This window comes from Arachis ipaensis, chromosome B8 (genome assembly GCF_059453495.1).
Source record: "Arachis ipaensis isolate K30076 ecotype BB chromosome B8, ASM5945349v1, whole genome shotgun sequence".
In the NCBI taxonomy this organism is placed as follows: domain Eukaryota; kingdom Viridiplantae; phylum Streptophyta; class Magnoliopsida; order Fabales; family Fabaceae; genus Arachis; species Arachis ipaensis.
In genome coordinates, this window is record NC_142443.1 from 98,448,513 (window position 1) to 98,465,626 (window position 17,114).

The window sequence follows — 17,114 nt, forward strand, 5'->3', positions numbered from 1 at the left end:
GTTGCTAGTGGGAATGATTGAGCATTGAATGAATTCCAACCATCCTCTAGCTATAGGCTTGAGGTCCAATCTTCTTAGTTGAACCGGCTTGCCTTTGGAGTCAACCTTCCATTGAGCTCCTTCCACGCATATGTCCATAAGGACTTGGTCCAACCTTTGATTAAAGTTGACCCTTCTAGTGTAGGGGCGTTCATCTCCTTGCATCATGGGCAAGTTAAACGCCAACCTCACATTCTCCGGACTAAAATCTAAGTATTTCCCCCGAACCATTGTAACATAGTTTTTTGGATCCAGGTTCTTACTTTGATCATGGTTCTTGGTGATCCATGCATTGGCATAGAACTCTTGAACCATTAGGATGCGGACTTGTTGGATGGGATTTGTTAGAACTTCCCAACCTCTTCTTTGAATTTCATGTCGGATCTCTGGATACTCATTTCTTTTGAGTTTGAAAGGGACCTCAGGGATCACCTTCTTCTTGGCCACAACATCATAGAAGTGGTCTTGATGGGCTTTGGAGATGAACCTTTCCATCTCCCATGACTCGGATGTGGAAGCTTTTGTCTTCCCTTTCCCCTTTCTAGAGGATTCTCCGGTCTTAGGTGCCATCAATGGTAATAGAAAAACAAAAAGCTTATGCTTTTACCACACCAAACTTAGAATTTTTCTCGCCCTCGAGCAATAAAAGAAAGAATAGATGAAGAAGAAGAAGAAATGAAGGAGAGGGAGAGTGGGAAGTGTTTCGGCCAAGAAGGGGTGTGTTGTGTGAATTTGATGAAGAATGGAGGGCTTTATATAGGGAAGGGAGGGGGGGCAAGGTTTCGGCCATATGGGTGGGTTTGGGTGGGAAATTGGTTTTGAATTTTGAAGGTAGGTGGAGTTTATGGGGTAGGTTTATGGGGAAGAGTGGATGGATGTGAGTGGTGAAGAGGTGATGGGGAAGAGAAATTGAGGTGATTGGTGAAGGGTTTTTTTGGGGAAGAGTGTTCATGGGGTTGTGTGAAAGAGAGTGGTGAGAAGAAGTGAGCAGAGGTAGGTGGGGATCCTGTGGGGTCCACAGATCCTGAGGTGATCCTGTGGGGTCCACAGATCCTGGGGTGATCCTGTGGGGTCCACAGATCCTGGGGTGTCAAGGATTTGCATCCCTGCACCAATTAGGCATGTAAAATGCCTTTGCACACAACTCTGGGTGTTCAGCGCCAGGTTGGCGCCCATTTTAGGCGTTCAACGCCCATTTGTTGCCATTTCTGGCATTGAACGCCAGAACCATGCTTGTTCTGGGCGTTCAGCGCCAGAATGCTGCCCATTTTGGGCGTTCAGCGCCAGAACCATGCTCTGTTCTGGCGTTGAACGCCAGGCAGATGCTCCTCCAGGGTGTGATTTTTCTTCTACTGTTTTTGATTCCGTTTTCAATTTTTATATTTATTTTGTGACTCCACATGATCATGAACCTAATAAAACATGAAAAACAAAAACAAAATTAGATAAATAAACATTGGGTTGCTGGTGCACGAAATTGTGATCTCCAGGCTCGAACAAATCCTGGTAATGGCTCCAAAGCTTGGTGCTCTGATCTTAATTCATGATTGTCACAACTTCGATACAACTAACCAGCAAGTGCACTGGGTCGTCCAAGTAATACCTTACGTGAGTAAGGGTCGAATCCCACGGAGATTGTTGGTATGAAGCAAGCTATGGTCACCTTGTAAATCTCAGTCAGGCAGATATAAAGTGATAATGGTGTTTTCGAATATTATATAATAAAATAGGGATAGAGATACTTATGTAATTCATTGGTAGGAATTTCAGATAAGCGAATGGAGATGCTTTTCGTCCCTCTGAACCTCTGCTTTCCTGCTATCTTCATCCAATCAGTCTTACTCCTTTCCATGGCTGGCTTTATGTGATACATCACCACTGTCAATGGCTACTTTCGGTCATCTCACGGGAAAATGATCCAATGCCCTGTCACGGCACGGCTAATCGTCTGGAGGCATCACCCTTGCCAATGGCTTCATCTTATCCTCTCAGTGAATAATATGCTCACGCACCCTGTCACGGCACGGCTATTCATCTGTCGGTTCTCGATCATGCTGGAATATGATTTACTATCCTTTTGCGTCTGTCACTAACGCCCTGCAATCGCGAGTTAGGAGCTCGTCACAGTCATTCAATCATTGAATCCTACTCGGAATACCACAGACAAGGTTTAGACTTTCCGGATTCTCTTGAATGCCGCCATCATTCTAGCTTACGCCACGAAGATTCTGGATAGGAGATCTAAGAGATATTCATTCTAGCTCAATTCATGTAGAACAGAAGTGTTTGTCAGGCACGCGTTCATAAGGGAGAAGGATGATGAGCGTCACACATAATCATCACCTTCATCACGTTCTTGGGTGCGAATGGATATCTTAGAAGCGAAATAAGAAGAATTGAATAGAAAACAGTAGTACTTTGCATTAATCTTTGAGGGACAGCAGAGCTCCACACCTTAATCTATGGAGTGTAGAAACTCTACCGTTGAAAATACATAAGTGGAAGGTCCAGGCATGGCCGAGATGGCCAGCCCCCTTGATCTAAGAACAATGCGTTCAAAGATGGTCCTAAGATCCTAAGATGATCAAAAGATACCTAATACAATAGTAAAAGGCCCTATTTATAATAAACTAGTCACTAGGGTTTACATGAGTAAGTAATTGATGCATAAATCCACTTCCGGGGCCCACTTGGTGTGTGTTTGGGCTGAGCTTAAGTGTAGCACGTGCAGAGGCCATTTGTGGAGTTGAACGCCAGTTTCTATGCCAGTTTGGGCGTTCAACTCTGGTTTTGGATCCTTTTCTGGCGCTGGACTCCAGATTTGGGCAGAAGGCTGGCGTTGAACGCCAGTTTACGTCGTCAATTCTTGGCCCAAGTATGGACTATTATCTATTGCTGGAAAGCCCTGGATGTCTACTTTCCAACGCAATTGGAAGCGCGCCAGTTCGAGTTCTGTAGCTCCAGAAAATCCACTTTGAGTGCAGGGAGGTCAGAATCCAACAGCATCAGCAGTCCTTTTTCAACCTCTGAATCTGATTTTTGCTCAAGTCCCTCAATTTCAGCCAGAAAATACCTGAAATCACAGAAAAACACACAAACTCATAGTAAAGTCCAGAAATGTGAATTTAACATAAAAACTAACGAAAACATCCCTAAAAGTAACTAGATCCTACTAAAAACATACTAAAAACAATGTCAAAAAGCGTATAAATTATCCGCTCATCACAACACCAAACTTAAATTGTTGCTTGTCCCCAGGCAACTGAAAATCAAATAGGATAAAAAGAAGAGAATATACTATAAATTCCAAACTATCAATGAAACATAGCTGCAATCATATGAGCGGGACTTATAGCTTTTTGCCTCTTGAATAGTTTTGGCATCTCACTTTATCCATTGAGGTTCAGCATGATTGGCATCTATAGGAACTTCAGATTTCGAATAGTGTTATTGACTCTCCTAGTTCAGTATGATGATTCTTGAACACAGCTTCTTTATGAGTCTTGGCCGTGGCCCTAAGCACTTTGTTTTCCAGTATTACCACCGGATACATAAATGCCACAGACACATAATTGGGTGAACCTTTTCAGATTGTGACTCAGCTTTGCTAAAGTCCCCAACTAGAGGTGTCCAGGGTTCTTAAGCACACTCTTTTTTTTTTTGCTTTGGACCTTGACTTTAACCGCTCAGTCTCATGTTTTCACTTGACACCTACACGCCACAAGCACATGGTTAGGGACAGCTTGGTTTAGCCGCTTAGACCAGGATTTTATTCCTTTAGGCCCTCCTATCCACTGATGCTCAAAGCCTTGGGATCCTTTTTATTTGCCCTTGCCTTTTGGTTTTAAGGGTAATTGGCTTTTTCTGCTTGCTTTTTCTTTTTCTTTCTATATTTTTTTTTTCGCCTATTTTTTTTTTCTGCAAGCTTTGTTCTTTGCTGCTTTTTCTTGCTTCAAGAATCATTTCTATGATTTTTCAGATTATCAAATAACATGTCTCCTAGTCATCTTTCTTTCAAGAGCCAACATATTTAACATTCTTAAACAACAACTTCAAAAGACATATGCACTGTTCAAGCATTCATTCAGAAAACAAGAAGCATTGTCACCACATCAATATAATTAAACTAAGTTCAAGGATAAATTCGAAACTCATGTACTTCTTGTTCTTTTAAATTAAAACAGTTTTTATTTAAGAGAGGTGATGGATTCATACGACATTCATATCTTTAAGACATAGTTACTACTACTAATGATCATGTAATGAAGACACAAACATAGATAAGCACATAACATAGAAAATGAAAAACAGAGAAAGTAAGAACAAGGAATGAGTCCACCTTAGTGATGTCTTTGAGCTCTTCTATGTCTCTTCCTTGTCTTTGCTGCTCCTCCTTCATTGCTTTTAGATCTTCTCTGATTTCATGAAGGATGATGGAGTGCTCTTGATGTTCCACCCTTAGTTGCTTCCAATAATTGTGTGGAAGAAAATGTATCCCCTGAGGTATCTCAGGGATCTCTTGATTTGCAGTCAAATGTTCTACCACTGAGCTATAGATCCTTTACATAATTGTTTTACCACACCAAACTTAGAATGTTGCTCGCCCTCGAGCAAAAGAAGAAGGAATAGATGAAGAAGAAGATGTGGAAATAAAAACTAGGATTATGAGGAGGTAAAGTGGGGATCCTGTGGGGTCCACAGATCCTGAGATGATCCTGTGGTGTCCACAGATCCTGAGGTGTCAAGGCATTTACATCCCTGCACCAATTTAGGCATGCAAAATGCTCTTGCACACAACTCTGGGCGTTCAGCGCCAGATTGGTGCCCATTTTGGTCGTTCAACGCCCCTTTGCTGCCATTTCTGGAGTTGAACGCCAGAACCATGCTTGTTCTGGGCGTTCAGCGCCAGGATGCTCCTATTCTGGGCGTTCAGCGCCAGAACTATTCTCTGTTCTGGTGTTTGAACGCCAGACAGATGCTCCTCCAGGGTGCGATTTTTCTTCTGCTGTTTTTGATTCCGTTTTTGATTTTTTTGTTTATTTTGTGACTCCACATGATCATGAACCTAAGAAAACATGAAAAACAAAAAATAAGAATTAGATAAACATTGGGTTGCCTCCCAACAAGCGCTTTTTTAATGTCAATAGCTTGACAGTGGGCTCTCATGGAGCCTCACAGATGTGCAGAGCTTTGTTGAAACTCTCCAACACCAAAATTAGAGTTTGGATATGGGAGTTCAACACCAAACTTAGAGTTTGGTTGTGGCCTCCCAACACCAAACTTAGAGTTTGACTGTGGGGGCTTTGGTTGACTCTGCTTGGAGAGAAGCTTTTCCTGCTTCCTCTCCATGGTTGCAGAGGGAGATCCCTGAGTTTTGAATACAAGGGAGTTCTCATTCCATTGAAGGACTATTTCACCTCTGTCAACATCAATCACAGCTCTTGCTGTGGCCAGGAAAGGTCTTCCTAGGATGATGGATTCATCCTCTTCCTTTCCAGTATCCAGGACTATGAAATCAGTAGGTATGTAAAGGCCCTCAACCTTTACTAATACATCTTCTACTTGTCCATAAGCCTGTCTTCTTGAGCTGTCTGCCATCTCTAGTGAGATTTTAGCAGCTTGCACCCCATAGATTCCCAGTTTCTCTATTACAGAGAGGGGCATGAGGTTTATTCCTGAACCAAGGTCACACAGAGCCTTAAAGATCATGGTGCCTATGGTACATGGTATTATGAACTTTCCAGGATCCTGTCTCTTCTGAGGCAATGTCAGTTGATCCAGATCACTTAGTTCATTGATGAACAAGGGAGGTTCAACTTCCCAAGCATCAATGCCAAACAATTTGGCATTCAGCTTCATGATTGCACCAAGAAACTTGGCAGTTTGCTCTTCAGTAACATCCTCATTCTCTTCAGAAGAGGAATACTCATCAGAGCTCATGAAGGGCATAAGGAGGTTCAATGGAATCTCTATGGTCTCTAGATGAGCCTCAGAGTCCTTTGGTTCCTCAGAGGGAAGCTCCTTATTGATCACTGGACGTCCCAGGAGGTCTTCCTCCTTGGGATTCACGTCCTCTCCTCTCCTCACAGGTTCGGCCATGGCGCTTATGTCAATGGCCTTGCACTCTCCTTTTGGGTTCTCTTCTGTATTGCTTGGGAGAGTACTAGGAGGGATTTCAGTGATCCTTTTACTCAGCTGGCCCACTTGTGCTTCCAGATTTCTAATGGAAGATCTTGTTTCATTCATGAAACTTACAGTGGCCTTAGATAGATCAGAGACTAGATTTTCTAAATTAGAAGCATTTTGTTCAGAGTTCTCTGTCTGTTGCTGAGTTGATGATGGAAAAGGTTTGCTATTGCTAAACCTGTTTCTTCCACCATTATTAAAGCCTTGTTGAGGCTTTTGATCCTTCCATGAGAAATTTGGATGATTTCTCCATGTTGAGTTATAGGTGTTTCCATAAGGTTCACCTAAGTAATTTACCTCTGCTATTGCAGGGTTCTCAGGATCATAAGCTTCTTCTTCAGAAGAAGCCTCTTGAGTACTGTTGGATGCAGCTTGTATTCCATGCAGACTCTGAGAGATCATATTGACTTGCTGAGTCAATATTTTATTCTGAGCCAATATGGCATTCAGAGTATCAACCTCAAGAACTCCCTTCTTCATAGGCGTCCCATTGCTCACAGGATTCCTTTCAGAAGTGTACATTAACTGGTTATTAGCAACCATGTCAATGAGTTCTTGAGCTTCTGCAGGCGTTTTCTTTAGGTGAATGGATCCACCTGCAGAAGTGTCCAATGACATCTTTGATAGCTCAGATAAACCATCATAGAATATATCCAGGATGGTCCATTCTGAAAGCATGTCAGAAGGACACTTTTTGGTCAACTGTTTGTATCTTTCCCAAGCTTCATAGAGAGATTCACCTTCTTTCTGTCTGAAGGTTTGAACATCAGCTCTAAGCTTGCTCAGCTTTTGAGGAGGAAAGTACTTGGCTAAGAATGCCGTGACCAGCTTATCCCAAGAGTTCAGGCTGTCTTTGGGTTGAGAATCCAACCATAATCTAGCTCTGTCTCTTACAGCAAAAGGGAAAAGCATGAGCCTGTAGACTTCATGATCTACTCCATTAGTCTTAACAGTATCACATATCTGCAAGAATTCAGTTAAGAACTGAAAAGGATCTTCAGATGGAAGTCCATGAAACTTGCAGTTCTGCTGTATCAGAGAAACTAGTTGAGGTTTAAGCTCAAAGTTGTTTGCTCCAATGGCAGGAATGGAGATGCTTCTTCCATGTAAATTGGAATTAGGTGCAGTAAAGTCACCAAGCATCTTCCTTTCATTATTATTATTTTCTGCTGCCATCTCCTCTGCCTGTTCGAAAATTTCTGAAAGGTTATCTTTGGATTGTTGTATTTTAGCTTCTCTTAATTTTCTCTTCAGAGTCCTTTCAGGTTCTGGATCTGCTTCTACAAGAATGTTCTTATCCTTGCTCCTGCTCATATGACAAAGAAGAAGGCACAGAAAAAAAATAATAATAATAATAGAGATCCTTTATACCACAGTAAGGGGATCCCTGTATGAGTAGAAGAAAAGGGGGAGACAAAGAATGTAATATAAAGGAAGAAACACAACTGTGAGAATGGAAGAGATGTGAGATGAGATGTTAGGATATGAATGAATAAATAGAATAGGATGGGGGAGGTATAATTTTCGAAAATTATTTTGAAAAGGAGTTAGTGATTTTTGAAAATTGGTTTTTGAAAATTTGTTAGTATTTTTCGAAAAATTTTTTTTGAAATAAAAATAAAAATAAAAATAATTAGTTAATTAAAAAGAAATTTTTGAAAAAAGGGGGAGATATTTTCGAAAATTAGAAAGAGAGAATTAGTTAGGTGGTTTTGAAAAAGTTAAGAAACAAACAAAAAGTTAGTTAGTTAGTTGAAACAAATTTTGAAAACCAATTTTGAAAAGATAAGTAGTTAGGAGGTTAGGAAAGATATTTTGAAAAGATATTTTTGAAAAAGATAAGATAAGAAGATATTTTTTGAAAAGATATGATAAAATTAGTTTTGAAAAAGATTTGATTTTTAAAATCACAATTAATGACTTGATTCATAAGAAATCACAAGATATGATTCTAGAACTTAAAGTTTGAATCTTTCTTAACAAGCAAGTAACAAACTTCAAATTTTTGAATCAAAACATTAATTGATATTGTTATTTTCGAAAATTTGGTATAAAAATAAGAAAAAGATTTTTGAAAAATATTTTTGGAATTTTCGAAAATAACTAAGAATTTTGAAAAAGATTTGATTTTTGAAAAAGATTTTGAAAAAGATAAGATTTTCAAATTGAAAATTTGATTTGACTCATTGGCAACAACTTGATTTTTAAAAATTTTTGAAAAAGTCAACTCAAATTTTCGAATTTGATGAGAGAAAAAGGGAAAGATATTTTTTTTTATTTTTGAATTTTTATGAAAAACATGAAAATTATGCAATGCATGAAATTTTTAGATCAAAACAATGAATGCATGCAAGAATGCTATGAATGTCAAGATGAACACCAAGAACACTTTGAATGTCATGATGAACATCAAGAACATAATTTTGAAAAATTTTTAATGCAAAGAAAACATGCAAGACACCAAACTTAGAATTCTTTAATGCTTACGCACTAAGAATTCAAGAATGCATATGATAAACATGAAAAGACACAAAACAAAAAATCATCAAGATCAAACAAGAAGACTTACCAAGAACAACTTGAAGATCATGAAGAACACTATGAATGCATGAAATTTTCGAAAAATGCAAGATGCATATGCAAGTGACACCAAACTTATAACATGACTCAAGACTCAAACAAGAAACACAAAATATTTTTTTGATTTTTATGATTTTCTAATTTTTTTGTATTTTTTTCAAAAATTAATATGAAAAAGAAAAAGAAGGATTCCAAAATTTTTAATATGAATTCCAGGAATCTTGCTATGTTAGTCTAAAGCTTCAGTCCAGGAATTAGACATGGCTCACTAGCCAGCCAAGCTTTCAAAGAAAGCTCCAGTCCAAAACACTAGACATGGCCAATGGCCAGCCAAGCTGTGATATATGGAATTACATGCATTGAAGTTATTAGTTGAAGCCTCAGTCCAAAAGAATTTAGACATGGCTTTACAGCCAGCCAGGCTTCAACATGCTTCATGAAACACTAGAATTCATTCTTAAAAATCTTGAATAAAATTTTTGAAAACATTTTTTTTTTAATTTTTTATTTTTTTTTCGAAAACAGATGAGAAAATTTTTGAAAAATATTTTTGAAAAATTTTTGAATAGAAAACGAAAAGAAAGTTACCCAATCTGAGCAACAAGATGAACCGTCAGTTGTCCAAACTCAAACAATCCCCGGCAACGGCGCCAAAAACTTGGTGCTGTTGCCGGATCAAAAAGGGAATCTGGCACTGATGTTACCGGACCAAAAGCTTGCCGAAGACTCAAACAATCCCCGGCAACGGCGCCAAAAACTTGGTGCACGAAATTGTGATCTCCAGGCTCGAACAAATCCTGGTAATGGCTCCAAAGCTTGGTGCTCTGATCTTAATTCATGATTGTCACAACTTCGATACAACTAACCAGCAAGTGCACTGGGTCGTCCAAGTAATACCTTATGTGAGTAAGGGTCGAATCCCACGGAGATTGTTGGTATGAAGCAAGCTATGGTCACCTTGTAAATCTCAGTCAGGCAGATATAAAGTGATAATGGTGTTTTCGAATATTATATAATAAAATAGGGATAGAGATACTTATGTAATTCATTGGTAGGAATTTCAGATAAGCGAATAGAGATGCTTTTCGTCCCTCTGAACCTCTGCTTTCCTGCTATCTTCATCCAATCAGTCTTACTCCTTTCCATGGCTGGCTTTATGTGATACATCACCACTGTCAATGGCTACTTTCGGTCATCTCAAGGGAAAATGATCCAATGCCCTGTCACGGCACGGCTAATCGTCTGGAGGCATCACCCTTGCTAATGGCTTCATCTTATCCTCTCAGTGAATAATATGCTCACGCACCCTCTCACGGCACGGCTATTCATCTGTCGGTTCTCGATCATGCTGGAATAGGATTTACTATCCTTTTCCGTCTGTCACTAACGCCCTGCAATCGCGAGTTAGGAGCTCGTCACAGTCATTCAATCATTGAATCCTACTCGGAATACCACAGACAAGGTTTAGACTTTCCGGATTCTCTTGAATGCCGCCATCATTCTAGCTTACGCCACGAAGATTCTGGTTAGGAGATCTAAGAGATATTCATTCTAGCTCAATTCATGTAGAACAGAAGTGTTTGTCAGGCACGCGTTCATAAGGGAGAAGGATGATGATCGTCACACATAATCATCACCTTCATCACGTTCTTGGGTGCGAATGGATATCTTAGAAGCGAAATAAGAAGAATTGAATAGAAAACAGTAGTACTTTGCATTAATCTTTGAGGGACAGCAGAGCTCCACACCTTAATCTATGGAGTGTAGAAACTCTACCGTTGAAAATACATAAGTGGAAGGTCCAGGCATGGCCGAGATGGCCAGCCCCCTTGATCTAAGAACAATGCGTTCAAAGATGGTCCTAAGATCCTAAGATGATCAAAAGATACCTAATACAATAGTAAAAGGCCCTATTTATAATAAACTAGTCACTAGGGTTTACATGAGTAAGTAATTGATGCATAAATCCACTTCCGGGGCCCACTTGGTGTGTGTTTGGACTGAGCTTAAGTGTAGCACGTGCAGAGGCCATTTGTGGAGTTGAACGCCAATTTCTATGCCAGTTTGGGCGTTCAACTCTGGTTTTGGATCCTTTTCTGGCGCTGGACTCCAGATTTGGGCAGAAGGCTGGCGTTGAACGCCAGTTTACGTCGTCAATTCTTGGCCAAAGTATGGACTATTATCTATTGCTGGAAAGCCCTGGATGTCTACTTTCCAACGCAATTAGAAGCGCGCCAGTTCGAGTTCTGTAGCTCCAGAAAATCCACTTTGAGTGCAGGGAGGTCAGAATCCAACAGCATCAGCAGTCCTTTTTCAACCTCTGAATCTGATTTTTGCTCAAGTCCCTCAATTTCAGCCAGAAAATACCTGAAATCACAGAAAAACACACAAACTCATAGTAAAGTCCAGAAATGTGAATTTAACATAAAAACTAATGAAAACATCCCTAAAAGTAACTAGATCCTACTAAAAACATACTAAAAACAATGTCAAAAAGCGTATAAATTATCCGCTCATCAGTTGCCTCCCAACAAGCGCTTCTTTAATGTCAATAGCTTGACAGTGGGCTCTCATGGAGCCTCACAGATGTTCAGAGCATTGTTGAAACTCTCCAACACCAAACTTAGAGTTTGGATATGGGAGTTCAACACCAAACTTAGAGTTTGGTTGTGGCCTCCCAACACCAAACTTAGAGTTTGACTGTGGGGGCTTGGGTTGACTCTGCCTTGAGAGAAGCTTTTCATGCTTCCTCTTCATGGTTGCAGAGGGAGATCCTTGAGTTTTAAATACAAGGGAGTCCTCATTCCATTGAAGGACTAGTTCACCTCTGTCAACATCAATCACAGCTCTTGCTGTGGCCAGGAAAGGTCTTCCTAGGATGATGGATTCATCCTCTTCCTTTCCAGTATCCAGGACTATGAAATCAACAGGGATGTAAAGGCCTTCAACCTTTACTAACACGTCCTCTACTTGTCCATAAGCCTGTTTTCTTGAACTGTCTGCCATCTCCAATGAGATTTTTGTAGCTTGCACCCCATAGATTCCCAATTTCTCTATTACAGAGAGGGGCATGAGGTTTATTCCTGAACTAAGATCACACAGAGCCTTAAAGATCATGGAGCCTATGGTACAAGGTATTATGAACTTTCCAGGATCCTGTCTCTTCTGAGGCAATGTCAGTTGATCCAGATCACTTAGTTCATTGATGAACAAGGGAGGTTCATCTTCCCAAGTTTCAATACCAAATAATTTGGCATTCAGCTTCATGATTGCACCAAGAAACTTGGCAGTTTGCTCTTCGGTAACATCCTCATTCTCTTCAGAAGAGGAATACTCATCAGAGCTCATGAAGGGCATAAGGAGGTTCAATGGAATCTCTATGGTCTCTAGATGAGCCTCAGAGTCCTTTGGTTCCTCAGAGGGAAGCTCCTTATTGGTCACTGGACGTCCCAAGAGGTCTTCCTCCTTGGGATTCACGTCCTCCTCTCCTTCTTTGGGTTCGGCCATGGTGCTTATGTCAATGGCCTTGCACTCTCCTTTTGGATTCTCTTCTGTATTGCTTGGGAGAGTACTAGGAAGGATTTCAGTGATCCTTTTACTCAGCTGGCCCACTTGTGCTTCCAAATTTCTAATGGAAGACCTTGTTTCATTCATGAAACTCACAGTGCCCTTAGATAGATCAGAGACTAAGTTTGCTAAGCTAGATGGGTTCTGCTCAGGATTCTCTGTCTGTTGCTGAGTGGATGATGGAAAAGGCTTGCTATTGCTAAACCTGTTTCTTCCACCATTATTAAAGCCTTGTTGAGGCTTTTGATCCTTCCATGAGAAACTTGGATGATTTCTCCATGATGAGTTATAGGTATTTCCATAAGGTTTACCTAAGTAATTCACCTCTGCTATTGCAGGGTTCTCAGGATCATAAGCTTCTTCTTCATAAGAAGCTTCTTGAGTACTGTTGGATGCAGCTTGCATTCCATTCAGACTCTGAGAAATCATATTGACTTGCTAAGTCAATATTTTATTCTGAGCCAATATGGCATTCAGAGTATCAACCTCAAGAACTCCCTTCTTCATAGGCGTCCTATTATTCACAGGATTCCTTTCAGAAGTGTACATGAACTGGTTATTTGCAACCATGTCAATGAGTTCTTGAGCTTCTGCAGGCATTTTCTTTAGGTGAATGGATCCACCTGTAAAAGTATCCAATGACATCTTAGATAACTCAGACAGACCATCATAGAATATATCCAGGATGGTCCATTCTGAAAGCATGTTAGAAGGACACTTTTTGGTCAGTCCTTTGTATCTCTCCCAAGCTTCATAGAAGGATTCACCTTCTTTCTGTCTGAAGGTCTGAACGTCCACTCTAAGTTTACTAAGCTTTTGAGGAGGAAAGAACTTGGCTAAGAAAGCCTTGACCAGCTTATCCCAAGAGTTCAGGCTATCCTTAGGTTGAGAGTCCAACCATACTCTAGCTCTGTCTCTTACAGCAAAAGGGAAAAGCATGAGCCTGTAGACTTCAGGATCCACTCCATTAGTCTTAACAGTATCACATATCTGCAAGAATTCAGTTAAGAACTGAAAAGAATCTTCAGATGGAAGTCCATGAAACTTGCAGTTCTGCTGCATCAGAGAAACTAATTGAGGTTTCAGCTCAAAGTTGTTTGCTCCAATGGCAGGAATGGAGATGCTTCTTCCATGTAATTTGGAATTAGGTGCAGTAAAGTCACCAAGCATCCTCCTTGCATTATTATTATTTTCGGCTGCCATCTCCTCTTCCTGTTCGAAAATTTTTGAAAGGTTATCTCTGGATCGTTGTAATTTAGCTTCTCTTAATTTTTTCTTCAGAATCCTTTCAGGTTCTGGATCTGTTTCAACAAGAATATTCTTGTCCTTGCTCCTGCTCATATGACAAAGAAGAGGGCACAGAAAAATAATAATAATAGAGATCCTTTATACCACAGTATAGGGGTCCCTTTGTGAGTGGGAGAAAAGAGGGAGACAAAGAATGTAATGTAATGGAGGAAACACAACTGTGAGGAGGGTATAGATGTGAGATGAGATTTTAGTAGATGAATAAATAAATAGAATAAGATGGGAGAGGGAGAATTTTCGAAAATAATTTTTGAAAAAGGGTTAGTGATTTTCGAAAATAGTTTTTGAAAAAGGTTAGTAATTTTTGAAAAATTTTGAAATCAAAAATAAAAATAATTAGTTAATTAAAAAGAAATTTTGAAAAAGAGGGAAGATATTTTTGAAAATTAGAGAGAGAGAGTTAGTTAGGTGGTTTTGAAAAAGATAAGAAACAAACAAAAAGTTAGTTAGTTAGTTGAAACAAATTTTGAAAAGATAAGTTAGGAAGTTAGAAAAGATATTTTGAAATCAAATTTTTGAAAATGATATGATAAGAAGATATTTTGAAAAGATATGATTGAAATTAGTTTTTGAAAAAGATTTGATTTTTAAAATCTCAATTAATGACTTGATTCACAAGAAATAACAAGATGTGATTCTAGAACTCAAAGTTTGAATCTTTCTTAACAAGTAAGTAACAAACTTGAAATTTTTGAATCAAAACATTAATTGATGATGTTATTTTCGAAAATTTGGTATAAAAATAAGAAAAATATTTTTGAAAAATATTTTTTTAGAATTTTCGAAAATAACTAAGAAAGATTTTATTTTTGAAAAAGATTTGATTTTTGAAAAAGATTTTGAAAAAGATAAGATTTTCAAATTGAAAGTTTGATTTGACTTATAAGAAACAACTTGATTTTTAAAATTTTTGAAAAAGTCAATCCAAATTTTTGAATTTGATGAGAGAAAAATGGAAAGATATTTTTTTTATTTTTTTTTAATTTTTAATGATGAGAGAGAAAAATTAAAAACATCATTTTCATGTTTTTCTCTTTTATTTTTGAATCAAAACAAGGGATGCATGCAAGAACACTATGAATGTCAAGATGAACACCAAGAACACTATGAAGATCATGATGAACATCAAGAACATATTTTTGAAAAAATTTTTAATGCAAAGAAAACATGCAAGACACCAAACTTAGAATTCTTTAATGCTTAGACACTAAGAATTCAAGAATGCATATGATAAACATGAAAAGACACAAAACAAAAAATCATCAAGATCAAACAAGAAGACTTACCAAGAACAACTTAAAGATCATGAAGAACACTATGAATGCATGAATTTTCAAAAAATGCAAGATGCACATGCAATTGACACCAAACTTATGACATGACTCAAGACTCAAACAAGAAACACAAAAAATATTTTTGATTTTTATGATTTTCAAAATTTTTTTTTTTTTTGGATTTTTTTCGAAAATTATTTTGTAAAAGAAAAATAAGGATTCTAAAATTTTTAATATGAATTATAGGAATCTTGCCATGTTAGTCTAAAGCTTCAGTCCAGGAATTAGACATGGCTCACTAGCCAGCCAAGCTTCAGAAAGATATCAGAATATACTGCTCATTACTTATCAAATATGTAACTTGCCTCTATGCTGATGGTTTGGAAGCCTCAGTCTAAATGAATTTAGACATGGCTTTACAGCCAGCCAGGCTTCACATGCTTCATGAAACACTAGAATTCATTCTTAAAAATTTTGAATCTAAAATTTTTGAAAACATTATTTTTTTCGAAAACAGATGAGAAATTTTTGAAATATTTTTTGAAAAAATTTTGAAAAGAAAACAAAAAGAAAATTACCTAATCTGAGCAACAGGATGAACCGTCAGTTGTCCATACTCGAACAATCCCCGGCAACGGCGCCAAAAACTTGGTATGCGAAATTGCTACTCAGGTTGTGAATTGTTGTTCGAAATTGATTCCCTAGCAATGGCACCAAAAACGGATGCACAGGACCATGGTCTAAACATATCTTCACAACTTCGCATAACTAACCAGCAAGTGCACTGGGTCGTCCAAGTAATACCTTACGTGAGTAAGGGTCGAATCCCACGGAGATTGTCGGTATGAAGCAAGCTATGGTCACCTTGTAAATCTTAGTCAGGTGGATATAAAACAGTAATGGGTTTTCGAAAATAAATAATAGAATAGGGATAGAGGTACTTATGTAAATCATTGGTAGGAATTTCAGATAAGCGAATGGAGATGCTTTTCGTTCCTCTGAACCTCTGCTTTCCTGCTATCTTCATCCAGTTAGTCTTACTCCTTTCCATGGCTGGCTTTATGTGATACATCACCACTGTCAATGGCTACTTTCGGTCATCTCTCGAGAAAATGATCCAATGCCCTGTCACGGCACGGCTAATCGTCTGGAGGCATCACCCTTGTCAATGGCTTCATCTTATCCTCTCAGTGAAAATGGTCAACGCACCCTGTCACGGCACGGCTATTCATCTGTCGGTTCTCGATCATGCTGGAATAGGATTTACTATCCTTTTGCGTCTGTCACTAACGCCCTGCAATCGCGAGTTTGGAGCTCGTCATAGTCATTCATTCATTGAATCCTACTCGGAATACCACAGACAAGGTTTAGACCTTCTGGATTCTCTTGAATGCCGCCATCATTCTAGCTTACACCACAAAGACTCTGGTTAGGAGATCTAAGAGATACTCATTCAGTATAAGGTAGAACGGAAGTGGTTTTCAGGCACGCGTTCATAGGGAATGATGATGATTGTCACGTTCATCACATTCAGATTGAAGTACAAATGAATATCTTAGAAGCGAAACAAGATGAATTGAATAGAAAACGGTAGTACTTTGCATTAATCTTTGAGGAACAGCAGAGCTCCACACCTTAATCTATGGAATGTAGAAACTCTACCGTTAAAATTACATAAGTGAAAGTCCAGGCATGGCCGAGAGGCCAGCCCTTAAACGTGATCTAAGATAGCATACAACTGATCAAAGATGGTCAAAAAGACGTCTAATACAGTAGTAAAAGGTCCTATTTATAATAAACTAGCTACTAGGGTTTACATGAGTAAGTAATTGATGCATAAATCCACTTCCGGGGCCCACTTGGTGTGTGCTTGGGCTGAGCTTGAGTGTTGCACGTGTAGAGGTCCTTCTTGGAGTTGAACGCCAGTTTTTGTGCCAGTTTGGGCTTTCAACTCTGGTTTTGGATCCTTTTCTGGCGCTGGACGCCAGATTTGGGCAGAAAGCTGGCGTTGAACGCCAGTTTACGTCATCTATTCTTGACCAAAGTATGGACTATTATATATTGCGGGAAAGCCCTGGATGTATACTTTCCAACGCAATTGGAAGCACGCCATTTCGAGTTCTGTAGCTCCAGAAAATTCACTTTGAGTGCAAGGAGGTC

At 38.9% G+C, this 17,114-nt stretch overlaps 2 non-coding genes across 2 annotated transcripts; both read left to right on the plus strand.

Moving 5' to 3' along the window:
* Nucleotides 1–6,897: 6,897 nt before the first annotated feature.
* LOC148548963 (small nucleolar RNA R71) lies at nucleotides 6,898–7,005 on the plus strand. Its single transcript, XR_015898279.1, has one exon. It is a non-coding gene; the product is annotated as a small nucleolar RNA R71 (small nucleolar RNA).
* A 6,066-nt stretch (nucleotides 7,006–13,071) lies between these two features.
* On the plus strand, nucleotides 13,072–13,179 carry LOC148548964 (small nucleolar RNA R71). The gene has a single exon (XR_015898773.1). It is a non-coding gene; the product is annotated as a small nucleolar RNA R71 (small nucleolar RNA).
* Nucleotides 13,180–17,114: the final 3,935 nt, after the last annotated feature.